Source organism: Scyliorhinus torazame, chromosome 1 (genome assembly GCF_047496885.1).
Source record: "Scyliorhinus torazame isolate Kashiwa2021f chromosome 1, sScyTor2.1, whole genome shotgun sequence".
NCBI classification, from domain to species: Eukaryota; Metazoa; Chordata; class Chondrichthyes; order Carcharhiniformes; family Scyliorhinidae; genus Scyliorhinus; species Scyliorhinus torazame.
This window is the reverse complement of record NC_092707.1, coordinates 17,060,345-17,081,589: the sequence shown is the minus strand read 5'-3', so window position 1 is coordinate 17,081,589 and position 21,245 is coordinate 17,060,345. Positions and strand designations below refer to the sequence as shown.

The following is a 21,245-nucleotide window of genomic DNA, read 5'->3' as shown; positions in this document are numbered from 1 at the left end:
AAGTGCAAATATAACTGCTGCCATTTCAGTACAAATTCTCTTGATTTGAGTCAAGCACACACAGAATTTCACAAAAGGAATAGCTGAAATACAACTAATAATGAGGAAAAGTAGTTTCAGTAGTTATAAATTGAAACCATACCATCCAGACTAGATTAGAATCCCTGAAGGACACAGCTGCAGTTCCTTTATTACTGATCACAATGAAGCTCTGAGAACTCTCAACATAGCAACATAATACAAAAAGACGGAGTTTAAAATACCCAGCCCTCCATCATTACCTTATTGTGGCTGTAGGGTTTTCGTAAGCAAGCACCACAGCAACTCTACAATGTTTTTTTTCAACAGCACCTACCAAGCCCACAACTTCCACCAGGCAGAAGAGCAGCAGGTGGATGGGAATGTCATCATTGTCCAAAAACAGTCGCAGCAATTGCCGATTTTCTTTCCCACCGAAGTACGTTAGGATGATTTTGCGCTTTTAAAAAAGGTGAAAAGTTCCGATGAACGTCACAGACCTGAAACATCAACTCATCTTTCTCTCCACAAATGCTGTCTGACCTTCGCATCATTTTCAGTTTCCGGCAGTATTCTGTTTTTTGATTATATAAAAGCACATGTGTTGAATGTGCTATAAATGTTATTTCCTTGACAAGGTAGGTCCATTTTGAATGCTTACTTCATCGAAACTCGCAGTCTGCGCATTTCTCATGTGAGCTTGCACAAACAAATAAAATCTTTTTTGCAAATTTAGGCCATCACATACAAGATCATTTTAGATTATTACAATAATCTTTATTATTGTCACAAGTAGGCTTACAATAACACTGCAATGAAGTTACCGTGAAAAGCCCCTAGTCGCCACACTCCAGCACCTGTTCAGTTACACGGAGGGAGAATTCAGAATGTCCAATTCACCCAACGGCACGATTTCCGGCATTTGTGGGAGGAACTGGAGCACCAGGGGAACCAATTCAGACACGGGGCGAACGTGCAGACTCTGCAGAGACAGTGACCCAAGCCGGGAATCGAACCTGGGACCCTGGCACTGTGAAGCAACAGTGCTACCATGCCGCCCATTGTGTCAATGGTATAGGAATAATGCTCTCCAAAGACACATATTTCAATGGAAATGGTCCAGATTAAAGGTTTGAAATTATTTAGCATTGTACTAAGAAATCCGCAAACACGTTATTTTGCATCAAGAGGATATGACAAAACTCAGCCAAAAGGTACAAGATATGAAATTAGCTTTGTTTTAATAAAAAGACATGCTCATGATGGAAAAGATTTTGAATGCTGAATGTTCCTTCTGCAATTGTGATTCAGCAAATGATAGTTAAATTTACAAATTAATCTGTGTAAACAAGGCAGAGCTACTGGTCATAAGAGATACAGTGGCACTCAAGACATGGACTTCTTGGACATCAGCAGATTGTGCTGCTGTCATGAAGATGAAAAGGTCTGGAAATGTTCAGTGCTCCAGATCCAACATTACAGAGAATCAAGAGGCAGCCACCATTGGCAAATGAAGAACCACTAAATCTGACAGTATAGAAGGGGGCAACTTAGCCATCATTCCGTTTGCAAGCCCATCAAATGAGGTCCAAGCTGGTCCCACACCACAGCTTTCTCCCCGTGACCTTGCAAGTTAGTAATCTTCAAAATATGTGACGAGAGAAAGCGAACATACAAAGTTGCATTTCAGACTGACAAAAATGATGCTCACAATTAAAATTCCAAGTGAAGCCAAATGTACGATTCAATTTTGAATTTGGATTTGCATGTTTAAAAAAAAAATTTAGAGTATCAAATTCATTTTTTCCCCAATTAAGGGGTAATTTAGCGTGGCCAATTCACCTACCCTGCACATCTTCTGGTTTGTGGGGTCAAAACCCACTCAAACACGGGGAGAATGTGCAAACTCCACACAGACAGTGACCCAGAGCCGGGATCGAACGTGGGACCTCAGCGCCGTGAGGCAACCGTGCTAACCATCTGCGCCACCGTGCTGCCCTTGGATTCGCAACATCAATAGCCGAGACCATACGTTCAAAGAAAAATAAGAGCACCAGTCGCATTACAGGGGCGATGACAACCTTGCGCAAAAGACAATCACACTCATGGATCAGAACATTATAACTGCCAGAAAATCCATCTTGCATACCCAAAAATACAAAGGATCACATCATGCAAAATTACATGTATTTGGAAGGAAAGAAACTTTTTCCAGAAGCAGAATTTCGAGTCAATGCAAGCACTTAATTAGTGATGCTGTGGTAAACAAATGCAGTTAAAATCACCAGACAGTGCTGACACTTCTGAACTGGGCAACCTGTCGATGATGGGAGCAGTATCACCACCTTGTGGAATGTCAAGAAATAACTCAATACGAAACTTGAAGACAATATCCTCTGCAAGGTAAATTGGTTGAGATTGAAAGGAACCAGGCACAAGTGGGAAGGTCAGAAATATTGCCCATTCACATCAGCTGCATCAAAAGCCAGTAAGATGCCAAAATAGCGTTTAGTAAAATCAAACTCAGGCAGCAAGCACTTCCACTCAAGCAGATAAACAGCTTTCTTAATTCCCTGGATGTTACACAAGTTATTTCAGCCGAGTGCAAATCTATTTTCAGTTCACAAATGCCAAATTGTGGTGAATGGCCACCCCGGAATACTTCCTCGCAATCTGCATGATTTCAAAGATCCAGTCTGCACAAGGAGCTCAGCACCAAAGCTGTTTTTATTCTTCAATTGACAGAAGCCCTGGACCATCAGCTCCCAATTCACATCTCAGCCAGCCATTCGTAACCGAAGTAAACTTCCCTGATTCATTCAGCGCAGCAAGTGGGGAAAAAACTCAATGACACAAGGAGGTCAAAAATTAACACGGTGATTGGAGACAAAAAGGTACACTAGTGGATGCTGAATAATTGGGCTTCATAATTTCATGTTTTAAGTTGTCAACATGTTGTAACTTGTATTTTAAGATGTTGAAAAGATTTGGTAGTGCATCAGGCTGTGCTTCAGTTAAGATGATCATAGGTTCAAATCCCAATACTGAGACAGTGCTGCACCGTCAAAAGCACCGTCTTTGAGAACAGATGTTAAGCAGAGGCCTTGTCTGCTCTCTGAAGACAAGAGATCCCAAGGCATCATTCTGAAGAATAGGGGAGTTACCCCAACTGCACAATACTTGTGGCTCAATTTAAATGGTCATGACCACATTTGCTATGTATGGCAGCTTGCTGCGCACAAATTGGCTGAGATGGATGGATCTGGAAAAGAGAATTAAGACTACGAAAAGAGCTAGGCCTAAAAAATAAGTTAGCATTGACTGGATTTAGAGCTGGGAGATGGATCATGGGGAGAGCAAAAAAACAAAAACAAATGTCAAACTTATTTTTTGGCCAATTAGATTTACTTTATTAATTTCAAGCTTTACTTCATGCTCCGACAGTGAGTCACAAAATATCCATCAGGCTCAAGACCATTTGAAGCTGGGATTCATCAAGCAAAATAATTGGGATCATTGGAATCATAAGTTAAACAGTAATTGAGAAATTCTAAAATGGCAAGCAAGATGTGTTATACAGGAAGCAAGCATAGCACCTGCAAGACTCCGGTTTCTTTGGACCAACTTATGGCATGAGACCACATGTAATTTCATATTGTCTAGATACAATGAACTCCTGTGCAAGCAGTATTAGCAATCCCAACCCACATAATTAATGCAATTTCAATTATGAAAATTTCATGCACCCGAGATAAAAATGCAAGTCAATCTAAGAGTGATACTCTCATGGGTTCAATATGCATTGTTTAAGCACACAGAATAATTTATTCTGAAGTTTGAGCAGTGCCCTAATGCTTCAACACTAATTCAAGACGTTATGGTAGTGTTCAATTTACTTCTCCAAAATGAAGTGCATAGAAATCCAAACTCAAAAACCCATCATTCTTCACCAAAATCAAATTCAAAATAGCAGAACTCAATAAAATTGATTACCGTTTGGTAAAAAATCATTTATATGCAGAATAGTAGCAATGCATTTCCAGTTTCCCAGTCATTTTATTTGGCCACAAAAGATCAGAGAAATAAGTTGGAATTTTGCATAAGCATGACCACATTTATAGTCGCATTACAAATGTATTAGACATGCACACAAAATTTTACAATGCTGTTTTTAATTCAGTCGTAACAATTAGTTCTATTTTTAAAGAGAATTCCAGCTTTTGACAAACTACATTTCAAGGTCAAACTTACATTTCCCTTGGGCTTTCCACTTTTTTGTACTTTGTTCACCAGGGCAGTGTTTCCCAAAAAACTTACATAACCAACAAAGAAGTCAAAGAGTTGTTTTTCAACACATCCATCAAAACCAATGTTCAGAGAACGGCCAAACATGAAAAGTTTAAATATCCAGAGGACAAATTCAACAGGGTGAGACAAGAGTGAAGAAGCTGACAAGGAATATCCCTAGAGAGAAGGTAGAACTGGTTCTAAGTGATGGTAGATTCAGACTCATCAATATTACAGGCAGGTCTGAAGCTCAACCAAGAGAAATAAACAACCAGGCAGGATAAAGCACCATCAGCTTTCCTGTTAAAGGGCATCACAGTGGCACAGTGGTTAGCACTGCTGCCTCAAGGCACCAAATTCAAAGCAAATTACTGCGGATGCTGGAATCTTAAATGAATTGACAAAGAGTCATCGGACTCGAAACGTTGGGCTCTTTTCTCGCCCTACAGATGCTGCCAGACCTGCTGAGATTTTCCAGCATTTTCTCTTTCGCACCAAGTTCAATCTTGGCCCCGGGTCACTGTCCATATGGCATTTGCACATTCTCCATGTCTGCGTGGGTTTCACCCCCTCTACCCAAAAATGTGTAGGGTAGGTGGATTGCCCATGTTAAATGGCCCCTTAATTGGAGAAAGAAAAATAATTGGGTACTTCAAATTTATTTTTAAAAGCTTTCTGCTATCCCCTCCTGAAAGTACATGGAGCAAATGTACAGAGTTTAAAAATAAGGGGGCAATAAGGGGTCTTCGATTTACAACACAGATCAGGAGGAGTTTCATCTCTTTGGCAGGGGTACCCTCAGGTTATTATTTTATGCTATTATTTGATGGAAGGACAAAGTCAAGCGAATCATGTTCAGTTGATTGACCTTTGCTCATTTGGTCTTCTACCCAAGACAATATTTTCACCTTTTCTAGTACAAAAATTAAGCCAATTAGCGACATGCTACTGTTCTTTTCAACCCACCCAGTGACTGTAACCAAGACAAACTATTTCTCCTTGTCCTTCCTCCTAGCAGCCTTTTACAGTTAATGTCTCTCCGTTGTCATCCAGCAGGGTGGAACTGCCCTCGACTGGTCTCAAACCAGGTCAATTGGTAGGATTTTGCAAACCCAGGCCAGATGGTGGGGGGTGAATGTAATGCAACATGAATCCAAGGTCCCGGTTGAGGCCATACACATGTGTACCAACCTCTTCATTCACCTGAGGAAGGAGCAGTGCTCCGAAAGCTAGTGATTTGAAACAAACCTGTTGGACTTTAACCTGGTGTTGTAAGACGTCTTACTGTGCTCACCCCAGTCCAACGCCAATCTCCACATCATGGTTTTATTCATATCAACCTAATGATATCAGAAAATTACCATCAATGGTTCATCTTCCCATTCCAACATAGTTAGCTCCCATGTCTGCGAAAGATAATCCTTGGATCCATCCAATTTTACATCTGCATACTGCCCCTTGGTCGTGCATAAAACAGTCAGTCAGTGTACTTCAGTGACACTCAGGTCTACCTCACCACCAGTTCTATCGACCCCTACATTGGAGGAAATTTCCTCCATTACTTCAATCTTTCGAATACTTATTGGTCTTCAGTTCCCACCAAAAACTTCACTCCCTTGCCACCAATTCCATCCCGGAGAATGAATCAGATTGTTCATAATCTCTTCATTAAGATGAAATCTCAAACATATCTGCACGGTTACTAAGGTTGCCTATTTCCACGCCTGTAATATTACTGGTGTCTGCCCCTGTTGCTGCTCTTCTACTGCCGAAACCAGCATCCATATCTTTGTCAACTCCAGAATTGACTATTGTAACCCAGTCCTGGCCAGAGTCCTAGTACTTGACATCATCCAAAACTCTACTGCAAGTACACTAATTCACATCAAATCTAGTTCGCCCATCTTCGGTTTACAACCGGCCAACTGCAAAGGCCATGGGCCATGACAATATTCCGGCAATAATACCGAAGACGAGTAACTCATCTTCTGACCCCACACGCCTGTCTACCATCTACAAGGCACAAGTCAGGAGTGTAATGGAATACTTTCCACTTGCCTGAATGAGTGCAGCTCCAAGAAGCTTGACAAAGCAGCCCTCTCGATTGCTCCCCCTGCCTCAAACAATCAAATCCTCCACCACCGACGAACAGCAGCAGCTGTACGTACCATCTACAAGATGCATTGCATCAATTCACCAAGGCTCCTTAGACAGCACCTTCCAAACCTACGATCACTATCATCTAGAAGGACAAGAGCAGCAGGTTTGATTTGATTAATTGTCACATGTACCGAAGTACAGTGAAAAGTATTTTTCTGCGGCCAAGGGAACATACACAGTTCGGACATAGTAGACAAAAAAAAAAAAAAAGAATAATCAACAAGAGTACATTGACAAATAGTACATCAACAAACAGTGATTGGTTACAGCGCGGAACAAGGGCCAAACAAAGCAAATATATGAGTAACAGCCGCATAGGGCATCGTGAACAGTGTTCTTACAGGGAACAGATGAGTCCGAGGGAGAGTCGTTGAGGAGTCTAGTAGTTGTGGGGAAGAAGCTGTTCCTATGTCTGGATGTGCGGGTCTTCAGACTTCTGTATCTTCTGCCTGATGGAAAGATCTGGCAGAAGGCAAAACCTGGGTGGGAGGGGGCGTCTGATAATGCTGTCTGCCTTCCTGAGGCAGTGGGGGGGGGGGGGGGGGGGGGGGGTGTAGACAGAATCAACGTGAGGGTGGCAACCTTGTGTGATGCATTGGGCTGAGTTCACCACACTCTGTAGTTTCTTGCGATCTTGGGCCGAGCAGTTGCCATACCATGCTGTGATGCAGCCGGATAGGATGCTCTCTATGGCACATCTGTAGAAGTTTGAGAGAGTCGATGCAGACATGCTGAATTTCTTTAGCTTCTATAAGAAGTAGATACATTGTTGCGCTTTCTTGACTGTTGCATCAACATGAGTGGACCAGTACAGACTGTTCGTGATGGTGACCCCCAGGAACTTAAAGCTATCGACCATCTCCACTTCGGAGCCCTTCCTGAAGTCAGTTCCTTGGTCTTTCCGACATTTAGAGAGAGAGGTTGTTTTTGGTACACCATGCAGCCAAGTGATCTATTTCCCTTCTGCAGTCTGATTCATCATTGTTTGAGATACCACAGTTGTATCATCCGCAAACTTACAGATTGAGTTGGAGTTAAATCTTGCCCCATAGTTGTGTGTGTATACGGAGTACAGTAAAGGACTGATCCTTGCGGGGCCCCAGTGTTGAGGACTATTGTGGAGGAGGTGCTGTTGCCTATCCTGACAGATTGTGGTCTGTTGGTGAGGAAGTCAAGGATCCAGCTGCACAGGGAGGTACATGGGACCTCACCACCTGGAGTTTCCCCCCTTTAAGTCACTCACCACCCTGACTTGGAAATATATCGCCGTTCCTTCACTGTTGCTGGAGCAACATCCTGGAACACCCTCCCTAACAGCACAGTGGGTGTACCTACACCTCAAGGATGCCGCGGTCCAAGAATGCAACTCACGACCACCTTCTGAAGGACAACTATGGATGGGCAATAAATGTTGGCCTAACCAGCGACGCCCACATCCCATTAATGAATTGAAAAAAAAACCCAATTGATATCTATTTTAAAATGATCCTGATTTTCAAATGCCTCTCTCTATTTTCCTCCAGCCTCACAATCCTCTCCGATACCTGCACTAATCTAATTTGCACCTTAAGCATCCCAACTTTAATCATACCACCGTCTTCAGCATCTGCCGGGGAAGAAATAGCGTTAAAGTTTCAGTCAATGATCTTTCATCAAAAATCAAAAGTCGCCATCTTATAATGCAGACTCGGTTTCTTGCCCCAGATGTTGTCAGGTCTGTTGCATTTCCAGTGTTTCCTATTTTTAAACGAGATTTCCAGTATCTAAATACTTTTCTTGTATTATGTTTTCTATTTGACAGTTAACCCCTTGGGAAGCGCATACTTACATAATTTGCACAAGAGTCTTGAAGATTTTTTGATTATCCAGTATGTCAGGCACAACACAGGACCGAGCATTAATCATTAGTGAATCGTGCTCAGTCACTCAGATTTTGATTTAAGACAGGAGGTAGGAGTGGAAAACAAAAGAAGGCTGATAAATGCAACTTCACTTACTCAAGGATGTGTACGTTTCTTGGAGATAGTTCTGATGGGATGTATTAACCCGGCAGTTGTCTGCAAAAGAGAGAGAACGTTTTATTGGATGGAAGATTAGAGCACAAGTAATTACATTTTTCTGAGACTAAAATGGTGATCAGGAATAATCAAATTCATTTTAAATTAGAGAATGAATATCAAGTACAAGTAAAATTCATTTTGAAAAACCAAACACTAGGGGCCCACATCAGCAAAGGATGTTGAAATGCAAGAATGTGTGTGGTCTATCCAAGAGATGTAGGGATACAAAATAAACAGAACTCTTAAGGCACCAATACAACAACAAAAATCCTCAGGCTTTGAAACTCCACTGCGCTCTTAAAAAAAAAAGAGTAGATGTAATATTCATTGAGCGAAGTAGAAACCACACTGTTGAGATTCAGCAGCTCTCATCATTGTCCTCTTGCTCCTCAGCTTATTACGAGTAAATTTCAGCATCTGCTCCTCAGGCTTTTTTGGCTGCCTTGCATTAACAGTAGCTGCCAGAGTCTCTCAAAAATTTCAGTCTGCTGTATTGGAAATATGCCAAAAGCACAACATGCGAAGCCAACGTCTATATTTTCAAGTTTTCCATACCCACAAACCACATTTTTCAAACTGCAGTGGCAGGCAAAACAAGAAGTCAGTTTATTGTACATTTATATGTACTTGAGCACCAACATCTGCAAGAGAAAAACATAGCCAATATCTTTAAGGTCCCTTGCAAAACATTTCCTACATTTACACGGTGTCTGTCAAGGGGAGAAAAGCAAATTATGATCTTTGTTCATCGTATTACAATCCCATAATCCGTGCTGCCAACTAAAACATCAAGAGAAATCGTGAAGCAAGCTTATTGAACTGCCAATTTGGAATACTTCAACAGCAAAATCAAGCACACGGTTAAAAAATATCAAATTCTTCCACCCGCGACATAACTTAGGTCAGCCTTGGGGGGGGGGGGGGGGGTGCCGAAGTCACTCTCCAGCCCAAATCCTCCACCCACACTAAGTGCGGCGGGCGACACGGGCCCATCAACCAACCCACGTCTTGCTTTGATCCTGCCACCGGGATCATCGACAGGTGGGTTCTCCTCAGGCTCCTCCTGGGGTCCCGGGCCAGCAGGAGGCAGTGGTGCAGATGCCTGCTCCGCCCCCGCCACCTGGACACCGGAAGGCCCCGAACATAACTCCGGAAACAGGTCCGGGATGGTGGCAGAGGTGCCCAAAGACATTATAACCCGCAAAGAAACCAATAACCAGGGATTTGCTGTCCCCTCCCCTGAAAAATTGAACAAGTCTGGGGTCCCATCCGACCCCGAAGCACCCTGCTCAGGAGGGCAGCAGCAGCTGCTGGGATTTCTTCACTATCCCTCTGCCTCTTTTCTTTCGAGGACTGTGTGTGACATCTGTGGGAAAGAATCTGGAGTGGCGTCATTTGCGGGAGAGTCACACTCAGGGGAGACCTCCATCTCTGGAGACCCCTCCAGGCGGACTCTTTGTCCCTCAAATGCTTCTCTCCAGAATGTGCGCTTGGGACAGAGCACTCTCTGGTTCGAAGTCACGCACCTCACTACCACCACCCACAGGGGCCTGCGCAGAACTGTCACCAGGCCCTGCATCCGATAGCAAAATGTCAGCAGGCTGAGAGTGTTGCTGGGTGATGGTGGGGTGAGTGTAACAGCTGCAGCCAAGTCAGGAGCCAGAGGCACTGGGTCAGTAGGATCCGAACCTGACCGCTGTCGAATCGCCCTGTTGGTCTTCTTTACAGCCTTCCGGCCACACGGGTGCCCCCTCACCGCCACGCCAGCAGCCGAGGTGTCAGTAGGTGCCAGCATGGCTCCCCTCAATGCGGGGGGGGGGGGGGGGCTAGTTGCAAGGCCAATGGAAGTAGAGGGGGCGGTGGTGTCACCACCACCAGCAGCACCACCAGCAGCAGCCTTGGTGGTGGGGCAATTTTTTCTAATATGCCCCACCTTCTTGCAGGCATGGCACCGCATGCCACCCGCAGACCAAAAGACACGGTAGGTTTTATCCCCTAAAGGGATCTCAAAAGCCCCTTCCAGGATCTCCGCCCAGACCAGGCAAACAAAGGCCGGAAGGAGAAAATATGCTCGAGGGTGGGGCCTTTGAGGCCGAGCGAGAGTGGTACCACTCCAGACCTTACGTCCCCCAGTTGATGGAGGTGAGTGAGGAGATCCGTGGGAATAGAAGGCAGGATATTAGAGAGAATAACTCTCTCAGCAGTGGCCTCCAGCGGGTCCATCACTTGATAGATGCCGCCCACCGTGAGCCCTTTTTCCAGGGCGAGGTGGGCTGCCCGCAGGGCTCTCAAAAAGAAAACAGCCTTGCCATACCACCTTTGAGGTTGCAACTATGGCTGAAGGGCAAACAACTTCAGCCATAACACAGACGCAGGCTCGATTGACAAGGTGGGGTTGGCGTAGCACTTCACCCCACGTTTATGGGTCATGAGGTGAAACAGTGACCAAGTCCCAGTGGAGAGGGTGGAGGCCACCATTCCCACATAGGTGGCTGCAGAGGGCCCCACCACCGGCATAGGCAGCGTTGCTGCTATTCCAGTCAATGGTGGATGATAGGGGAGAATGGGGAGGGAGAGAGCAACTGAAGGGGAGGAGAGGGGGGAGGCACAGGAGGATGGGGCACAGAGAGACGGACCGCAGTGTGCCCCAAGTACAAGGCAGGAAAGGGGAGGGAGCAGCAGGAAGGCAAGGCACAAAAGGACAGGCCAGTGCAGAGGAAAGTCTAGCAGGCTGGTCCCCGAAAAGGTCTTCGATCCAGCAGCAGGTGGGTGGGGGACAGGGTCTTCAGCCCAGCAGGAACCCAGCAAAACAGTCCACGGATATTATCTGGTCTCAGCGTAATCAGATGAAACAGAAATAAAGTCCAGATGCACCAACCTTCCTCTCCTCTTCGTCCCCTTCCAAGTGTTGCAGCAACCTCCTGTTTGCTCGGAGACCTCAGGCCCGAGGGCCCTGCAGATGAAACAGACAGCAAACAGTCCCAGCCCCTCCTCCTCTACTTCTGCTGCAGTCTGTAAAAATGCAGGGAGGTAGCCAGGCAGTTCGTAAATCCAGTCCCATTCTGGAGCTCTAACCAAGCCAGGACAGGCCAGGCCAATCCTTCACCTGTGAAGACGGCTTTCCCTCTTTTGCATCTCCCTGTAACATCAGATATAACAGGCAGCATCAAATGTCATCTTCCCTCTCTCCCTCCGCAGGCAACTTAGCAGCAACCAGCACTGGAAGCAGCAGCAAACTGAGCACAAAGACAGACAGAGAGAGCAGATGCAGCCACTCAAGGTGGATTGGCCACACCTTTGAGGTCCACCAACAAAATAGAAGAAATGAAACAAACTGAGGGACAAAGCAAAGGGCTGCTCCTGTTGGGGGCACTTCCCGAACATAACAAAGATCAATGTAAATGTAAAACGTAAAAACATCAAATAAGAGTGCAGTTGAAATGAAATGAAAATCCCTTACTGTCACAAGTAGGCTTCAAATGAAGTTTCTGTGAAAAGCCCCTAGTCGCCACATTCCGGCACCTGTTCGGGGAGGCTGTTACGGGAATCGAACCGTGCTGCTGGCCTGCCTTGGTTTGCTTTCAAAGCCAGCGATTTAACCCAGTGTGCTAAACCAGCCCCTGTTAAACAGGTCAGTAAAGCATTCCAACCCCTGCAGTGCCCACCGGGCAAGGAAGCCAGAGATGGTGCCCCTGGACACTGCATGCTCCCTTTCAAGGGACACCCGGCTGCGAATGTAGCCACAGAAGAGGGGCAGACAATCTGTCCAGACGACCCCCTCAGTCGCCCGCTGCCTGGACCGATAAATGGAGCGCTTCGCCAGGCCCAGGAGCAGGTTCACCAGGAGGTCTTCTGCCTTCCCCACCCCTCTCCGCACAGGGTGCCCGTAGATCATGTGCGTGGGGCTGAAGTGCAAACAAAACTCCAACAAAAGATTAGTTAGAAAACTAAAAAGGGAGTGCACCCTAAAACATGTAACATAGACATGGCCCATGAACTCCACAAGGCCACAAAAATGGCAGGCTTCCTGGGAGTCCGTGAACCGGTGCAATCGGTTGTACGGCACTGCTGCATGCAACACCCTTCACCCCAGGTCCCCAAGATTGAAGAGGAGGACTCCTCCATAGAGGGACCGAGGGATCTCCAGTGGGGACCTCCGCCACCCAGCACATACCACCTTTGAGGTCCACCATGGCGTGTCCGGTCGACGGGCGAGGATGAGGTGAAGGATGTGCAGCAGCAGCCCGTACAGGAAACCCCTCTGCGCAGTGCAAAAAGGCACGGAGGGCATTTCCACGAGGCAGCTAGGATTGTGGGCCATCAGCCCCCAGGGAAGTTTCGGGGCCTGGGGCCAATGTGGAATTCCGTCTGGGCAGGGGTTCGCATTGCATCCCGAACCCGAATGCTTGCAGAGTCCTGAATAAATATTTGTGATCCACCCTATTAAACGCTTTCTCCTGATCAAGGGACAGGAAGGCACTCGACATACCAGCCCTCTGGGAATGATGGACCAGGCCCAGACCAGATGGATGTTGTTGTGGATTGTGGGGCCGGGACCATTAAGGACTGGTCAGGGTGGATCATGTGGTCCAGCACGATGCCAATGTGCAAACACATCGCCTTGGCGCAAATCTTGTAAACGGTGCTGAGGGGGGAGACCAGATGCGAGTTTTTAAGATGGCAGAGATCCCCCTTCTTTGGCAGCAAGGTAATTGTGGTTCTGTGCCTTGAGACGGGTATCTCCCTGGTCGCAATACTTGCCCCCAGGACCCCCGCATAGTCGCTCCCCAGGACGTCACAGCACACCTTGAAGAACTCCACAGTCAGCCCAATCGGCCCTGGGGTTTTGCCCCTGGACAGGCTGTCAAGGGTGCCGGTCAGCTCTCCCAGGCTTATAGGGGTATCAAGCCTCCCGGCATGCTCCAGGCGAAGCTGCGGCAGGTCCTCCCACAAAACTCTGCAAGCATCCTTGCTGGACAGACCCAGAGAGAAGAGGGTGCTGTAGAAACTTTGAATTTGGGAGCGAACCTCCTCTGGATCAGAGACAAGGGACCAGTCGTCGGCCAGCAGCATAAGGAGCTGCTGACAGACCCTGTGCCTTTTTTCCCCCCAGTGAGTAGAGGGGGCTGGGGGGGGGGCCTGCAGGCCATGCATAGAATAAAGTTGGCCAGACAAGGGCAGCCCAACATACGTGCCCCGGGACCCAACTAGTTGGCAGGTCCCACAGCGCACCCTTCTCTGTGCACCAGCTGCAGGGCCGGGTCCTCATCGGATTGACGGAGACGTGACTCCAGGTTGAGCACCTCCTTCTCCAACTCCTCGACCCTGGATTTCCGCCTCTTCAGCGACCCCCTCACATACTCCTAACAGGAGGTACGCACGCGAGTCTTGCCCACGTCCCACCATAGCCTCAAAAAAGGGGAAGCCTCCCCGCTTCCTTCTCCAGCCGGTGCAGAAGTGATGAAATGAGCCCAGGAACCACTCTTCCTCCAGCAGCAGGTTGTTAAAATGCCAGTACGCGTCCCACGGCTGAGCGCGAGCCCCACCCACATCAGCCGGTGGTCCGAGCACGGCACCTGCTGCACAGAGACCATCGAGACACTGGGCAGGTACGCCCTTGAAATGTAGAGGCTTCGATTCTGGCCGCTCCAGCTCCAGGACTCAAAAGTGAAGACGCTGGAGTCAGGAGGAGAGTCCGCCAGCCATCCACCAAGTCAAAGAACCCAACCAGGTTCCTTAACTTCACCACTGCACGAGAGCTACACAGGGTACCAAGACAGACCTTTGTCCCGATGGTGCAATTTAAATCACTCTCTTTCTCTTCTCCTCTTCCCCCCCCGGGACACAGCACTCGCCCGTGGCGATGGTGCCAAGATGAGTGGACACTTGTTCGAAGAAAATAGTCTGCTGCAGGCCAGCCTTGGGAGCATAGACATTCACAATGTGAAGTACCTCGACCCCCTCATGGACCGTCAGGTGCAACAAACGGCCTGGCACTGGCTCCTTGACCCCAAGATCTCCGGCTGAACGTGTGGGGCCAACAAGATAGCCACCCCGCCTAACCGGGAGATTAAGTGACTCATGTAGACTTCCCCCCTCGCCACTCCAGGAGGCATGTGGCTTTGTCTCCTGGAGCGGTGTGGGTTTCTTGCAAGATGCCCATGTGGCTTTGTCTCCTGCGGAGCGCGTCCGTGCTGTCGTTAATGTTGAGGCTGGCTATGGTCACCTCCATGTCAGTAGTAAAGTGCTATCTTCTCCTTTTCAATGCTCGGAAACCGCAGAGGAACGCAGGCCCCTTTGCTCCCTCAGGAGCCCGTTGAGTAAAGATTTCTGGCAACGCTGCCCAAATGCGTCCGCATCTCCTGCCTCTTTAACGTGGGCGCAGTGCCATGTCCGACCACTGGTCGAGGGCTAGCTGCACTCTGTTTCGGCGACCACGGTTTGCATGTAGAAAATTGCAGAGTTACCCTCGAGGGATGAGGAGCAACTCTCCTCGCTGCAGATGGACCTAAAATCATCCCATGGCCCCCACCGAGTAGCTGTCCTCCTCCCGGCAGTCACCATCTGTGACAGAGTCCTCCGCCACATTGAGTGTGACGGACGGCACGGTTCCACCAATCAGCCCTGGGTCTGCCTCGATCCCATCGTCGATAGAAGGGTTCCTCGCAGGCTCCTCTAATTGCATCAGACCAGAGGGAGGTGACGGCTCAGACCCCACCACGCCTCCTCTTGCAACGCCGGGCCACCGGACAGACCCGGGAACAATTCCAGCAAAATCTCCGGGGTGGAGCTGGGGACGCCCGGCGACGGAGACTGGGATGGAGAGGGGGGCTCTCCTCGCCACCCCTGCCCAATAACCGAGGTCAGGGAGCCGCCACAGCCCTCCAACATTGCGAAAAGGAACGCCTCTGGGGTGCAAAATGGCTCGCACCCAGCCCCGAAGCGTCCTGCTCGGGGGGATGTGACAGCTCGGGTCGAAAGGTGATGGACTTTGTCTAATCTCTTCCGGGGGCACTATGTAATATCATGGGGCAGTGGTCGGAGCGCCACCCGCTCTGCACCAGGGAAGTCATGATATTTCTCTCCCTCCCCCTCCAAGGAGTGGCGCCACTTGCGGGGGTGGCTTGTGCCGGAGAAACATCCATCCTCACATCGCCGCCCCCCCCCCCCCCCCCCACCTTCCCTCAACACTCTGTCCCCAGATTAGAGTTGTTGGCGTCTTCTGTGCCAGCCTAGGACCACATGCATCACCGCCCTCCCATTTGCTAACCCGCTCCAAAACGCCAGGTCCAGTACCCGATGCTGAGGCGTCAATGGACCCGGGATGAACTAGAGTGTCTGCGGTGGTCTCCAGGCCGGAGTTCCGGGGTGCAGGGGTCCCCAGGCTGATGGGTCGGGGGTATTTGGAGCCGATCCCACCTTGCCTTCTTTCAGGCCTTGCGGCCAGGTCGATGCCCTCCTTCCTTCACGCCAGCAGCCGACTGGCCAGTAGATGCGGCACAATGTCCCCTTGTAGGGTCGGGGTGGAAATGACAAGGGAGGGACAGGGAGCGGAGGTGCCAACCGCAGCGACCGGTGTGTCAGTGGTGGCTTTGTAAGCAGGGCAGTTCTTCCGCACGTGCCCCACATTCTTGCAGGCGTGGCACCTCATGCGATCCACAGACCAAAACACGAGGAAAGTCTCGCCTAGGTGGGAGACCTTGAATCCCCCTTTAATACATCCTCCTGGGCCAGACAGATGAAAGCATGGTGCTGGAAGGAGTAGATGTGCCTGAGGGGGGCTTACTTCAGGCCGAAAGGAAGTGGCGTTACCTTGGAACGAACCTCCCCCAATAGTTGGAGGTGGGGGTGGAGGTTCTCCGCAGGGAGGTAGGACGGGACATTGGACAATATGACCCTCTCGGCGGTGGCCTCAAGATGGTCCACCGCCTCATAAGTCCCACCCAAAGTGAGCCCTTTTTCAACAGAGGGGAATCGCCCTCTCGGTCCTCAGGAAGAACACTACTTTCCCATACATTCGCGAGGCGGACACAATGGCAGAGCGGCTGACGACCCCGGCCATCACGCAAGTGCACGCCTCTATGGCGACGGTGGAGTGAACGTAGCACTTCACACCCAGCTTTCGGGTTAGCAACCAGAAATGTGGTGGGGCTGAGAGAGCAGTGGAGGCCAAGAGAAAATCACCCCCGCAACGGTGGCTCAGGTTGGACCCGCCACTGGTGCAGGTGGAGTGGCCATCAGGGCACGTGCCACGCCCACCCCAATGTGGGCTTTGTCGCGTTGGAAATTAATTGACGAAATACATAGTAGGATGGGGAGGAAGGGTGCCAGGGGAAGAGCGAGGTCGAATGACGTACTCTCCCCCTCGGAAGATATACGGGGGAAACAAGGCAAGGAAGGGAAGAGAGAACAAGGGACACAGTGCGTTGCAAGAGGTCAGGAGGGTGGGGCACCGAGGTGAGAGACTCCAGGTGAAGGATTGGGGATCTTCAGCCCAGAAGGGGGCCCAGCTAAAAACACAGTCCATGCTCCCACCCTAGGTCACCATACTAAGTAAAGTTAGTGACGCTGGTTTGAAGTAGTCTTTGGCCCAAGTAGGGCTCGGCGAAATACAGTCTGTGCTCCCACCCTGGAGCGACCACCCAATGGAACCGACCTCCCACTGGTGTTTAGGATCTTCAGCCCGGTGGGGCCCAGCAAACAAACAGTCCAAAGTGCTTTACTCCCACCTTGTTTTTCCTTCCTTGTTTGTTTCCTTCTCTCCCCTCTCCTTCTTTCTATCCTTCCTCCAGGCACTTCAACCAGCACCGGAACCAGCAGCAGCAACAGAGACAGAGAAAAGCTGCAGCCACAAGGTGGATTGGCCATATCTTTTTACTGAAACAGTAAAAAAGATATACATGTCCAAATGGTACAAACACTAATTTTGGGTTGGAGAAACAGGGTACCCTCCCCTCTGTACCAATGTACCGGGAGAACGAGACATGGGCCCACCAACCAACCCAGGGCCCGCCTTGATCGCGCCACTGGGATATGTGGTGCAGGTGTCTGCTCCGCCCCCACCAACTGGTCACCAGAAGGCCCGAAAATAACTCTGGAAACAGGTCCTGGATGGTAGCAGAGATTAAGCTAAATTGCCCCTTAATTGGAAAAAAAAAATGGAGTTGGTCTGATTAGTAAGTTTGCAGATGACACAAAGGTTGGTGGAATTACGGATAGCGATGAGGACTGTCTGAGGATACAGCAGGATTTAGATTGTCTGGAGACTTGGGCGGAGAGATGGCAGATGGAGTTTAATCCGGACAAATGAGGGGTAATGCATTTTGGAAGGGCTAATGCAGGTAGGGAATATACAGTGAATGGTAGAACCCTCAAGAGTATTGAAAGTCAAAGAGATCTAGGAGTACAGGTCCACAGGTCATTGAAAGGGGCAACACAGGTGGAGAAGGTAGTCAAGAAGGCATACGGCATGCTTGCCTTCATTGGCCGGGGCATTGAGTATAAGAATTGGCAAGTCATGTTGCAGCTGTATAGAACCTTAGTTAGGCCACACTTGGAGTATAGTGTTCAATTCTGGTCGCCACACTACCAGAAGGATGTGGAGGCTTTAGAGAGGGTGCAGAAGAGATTTACCAGAATGTTGCCTGGTATGGAGGACATAAGCTATGAGGAACGATTGAATAAACTCGGTTTGTTCTCACTGGAACGAAGGAGGTTGAGGGGCGACCTGATAGAGGTATGCAAAATTCTGAGGGGCATAGACAGAGTGGATAGTCAGAGGCTTTTCCCCAGGGTAGAGGGGTCAATTACTAGGGGGCATAGGTTTAAGGTGAGAGGGGCAAGGTTTAGAGTAGATGTACGAGGCAAGTTTTTTACGCAGAGGGTAGTGGGTACCTGGAACTCGCTACCGGAGGAGGTAGTGGAAGCAGGGACGATAGGGACATTTAAGGGGCATCTTGACAAATATATGAATAGGATGGGAATAGAAGGATACGGACCCAGGAAGTGTAGAAGATTGTAGTTTAGTCGGGCAGTATGGTCGGCACGGGCTTGGAGGGCCGAAGGGTCTGTTCCTGTGCTGTACATTTCTTTGTTCTTTGTACTCTTTTTATTTTTAAAAACATTTTGCTAACTTAATCTTAGCTCCTTCAATTTCCTTGATGGAATTTTCTTCATGAAAACAATAATTAAGGCAGCGGTGTCAACTGAACGTTTAAGCAACAATGCTTTACGCATAATCCTTCAGGGTTAGTATTCAGAACTATGGTCATGGGCATCATATTAAAGCATCATTCTTTCCTCAACTGATATCCAACAGATATAATGTTCCATTTGAAGTAATTTATCCAATGTTTGATAATTGTTCTCTCCAGATCCAACCAGTGAAGACAACTGCAACATTGCGGCAGTTAACTCAACAGAGAGTAATGATGGTGGAGCATGGGCCACCCCTTGTCCACATGGCTCTGCACCATAATTTACTGCTCTTCCACACTGAACGACATGGCTAAAGCTGCCTTCAATTTCTTGTCCCTACGCCCTTCATCATGTTTCTTTGCATTAGTTACCATTGAAAGCCAGTAGAGCGGTACATGGTACCCTCTGGTACTCATCGACTGCTCCCAGGGCATAAATGTATCGAGTTCTTAGTTGAATTAAATTGTTTTGTTGATCTTTATCAACAAGTATCGACATATTACTTTGTGAGCAGAGGAAGGGAGGAGGTAGGCTTAACATATTAAAACACTTAAAACAGCTTCAGGATTTGGCTCCAACAAAATTATGTGGAACTGCGAAAACAAATGAATGAAAGAAAAACCTTTATACAAGGGGATCAAGTATATGTGGAATAGAATACTTGTTTATGTAGAGGATATCACCGTTTAAGAATACGTTAGATGGGTAGTTAAAGGGAAGAGGAATGAAGGAATGTGGGAACAAAATAGGAACACAGAATTCGGATTGCTGCTCATCTAAAGGGTGAACACGAACGCAAACTAATTCAGTCAAATAGCCTTTGGCCATTGTAACTGGTTCTGTAATTCTGTGAATATGGTAGCACCCATAAATGCAAGAACACCTACATTGAAGTTTAGAGTATAAAAAGGGTGGCAATAAAGGTGTAAAAAGTAGACAATCAATTGTCTAAGATAGAACAAAGAACAATACAGCACAGGAACAGGCCCTTCGCCCTCCAAGCTTGCACCAATCACATGCCCGATCTCGACCAAATGTCCGTATCCTTCTATACCCAGTCTGTTCATGTGCCTATCCAATAAGTGTTCAAGGTCACTAACGTATCTACCTCAACCACCTCACTTGGTAGTGCATTCCAGGCCATCACCCACCCTCTTTGTAAAAAAAACTTGCACTGCACATTTCCACTAAACCTATCCCCCCTCAGTTTGAACTTGTGGCCCCTTGTCATTGACATTGCCACCCGGGGAAAAAGCCTCCAGCTGTTCACCCTATCTATACCCCTAATAATTTTATAAACTTGGTCAGGTCGCCCCTCAGCCTCCGTCTCTTGAGGGAGAACTATCCCAGTTCATTCAATCTCTCCACATAGCTAATACCCTCCATACCAGGCAACGTCCTGGTAAACCTTTTCTGTGCTCTCTCCAAAGTGCCCACATAATTCTGTTAGTGTGGTGAACAGAACTGGACACAGTATTCCAAATGTGGCCTAACCAACGTTCTACATAACTAACATAATTTGAGCTTTTATATTCAATACCCCTTATCTTTACCACCATTTCCACCTGTGCTGCCACTTTTAAGGATCTGTGGACCTGCACACCCAGATCTCTGTGCATGTATACTCCTAATGGTTCTACCATTTATTATATAGCTCCCACCTGAATTGGATCTACCACAATGCATCACTTCATATTTGTCCGGGTTAAATTCCATCTGTCATTTCTCTGCCCAAATTTGCAGCCTATCTATATCCTGCTTATTCTCTGACAATATTCGTCACTATCCACAACTCCTGCAATCTTAGTACCATCCGCAAACTTGCTAATCAGACCCGCTACGTATTCTTCCAAGTCATTTATATATATTACAAAGAGCAGAGGTCCCAGAACTGATCCCTGCGGAACACCACAAGATACAGACCTCCATTCGGATAAACATCCTTCCACTGCTACCCTGTCTTCTATGGCCAAGCCAGTTCTGAATCCATCCAGCTAGTTCACCCCTGACCCCATGTGATCTAATCTTTTGCACCAGCCTGCCGTGCGGTGTAGCCAGTTAAAATGGCTAACTCTCGATTTAAAATGGCTAACTCCCGATTTAAAATGGCGAACGGCAATGGCGGATGGGAAAGTCAGCCACCAGGACACAAACGAGCAGCTGCAGGTGGAGTGTGTATTTACCTCGGGAAAGGCCAGACAAGATCGATACCGGCAACCATCAGCATAACAAAACACCAGCCATCTGCATATTAATGAGCAATCCCCGGGAACAATGAGCAACATTCAGAAACATAAAGTCAAACCAGACGCTTTGGCGCCAGCAGAAGCCGACACAATGGGAGGTGAACGACCACCTCGGGACCGCCCATCGATCAGGGAACCGCTCCAGCATTGGAGAAAATTGAACCAAGTGATTGGGACAAAGTCCAATCACTTGGAACCAGGTACAGGGTCCACCCTGGCGGGAAACCCCTGGGGACTATAAGAATCAAGCCCAAGTTCAAATCGGCCCTCTGCTTCT

General features: G+C 48.1%; 1 protein-coding gene across 12 annotated transcripts in view; it reads right to left on the bottom strand.

Moving 5' to 3' along the window:
- Positions 1-21,245, bottom strand: part of arvcfb (ARVCF delta catenin family member b) — a 546,449-nt gene that overhangs the window by 444,649 nt on the left and 80,555 nt on the right. For 7 of the 12 annotated variants that reach the window (XM_072471186.1, XM_072471723.1, XM_072471895.1 and 4 more), the window contains exon 2: positions 8,463-8,522. The exons of 2 other annotated variants lie outside the window; for them this stretch is intronic. The gene's annotated coding sequence lies outside the window, so the exon portion shown is untranslated. Of the gene's footprint in view, positions 1-355; positions 479-8,462; positions 8,523-21,245 lie in introns of all 12 variants that reach the window. 3 more of the 12 variants (XM_072471369.1, XM_072471451.1, XM_072472155.1) reach the window with 1 other exon arrangement.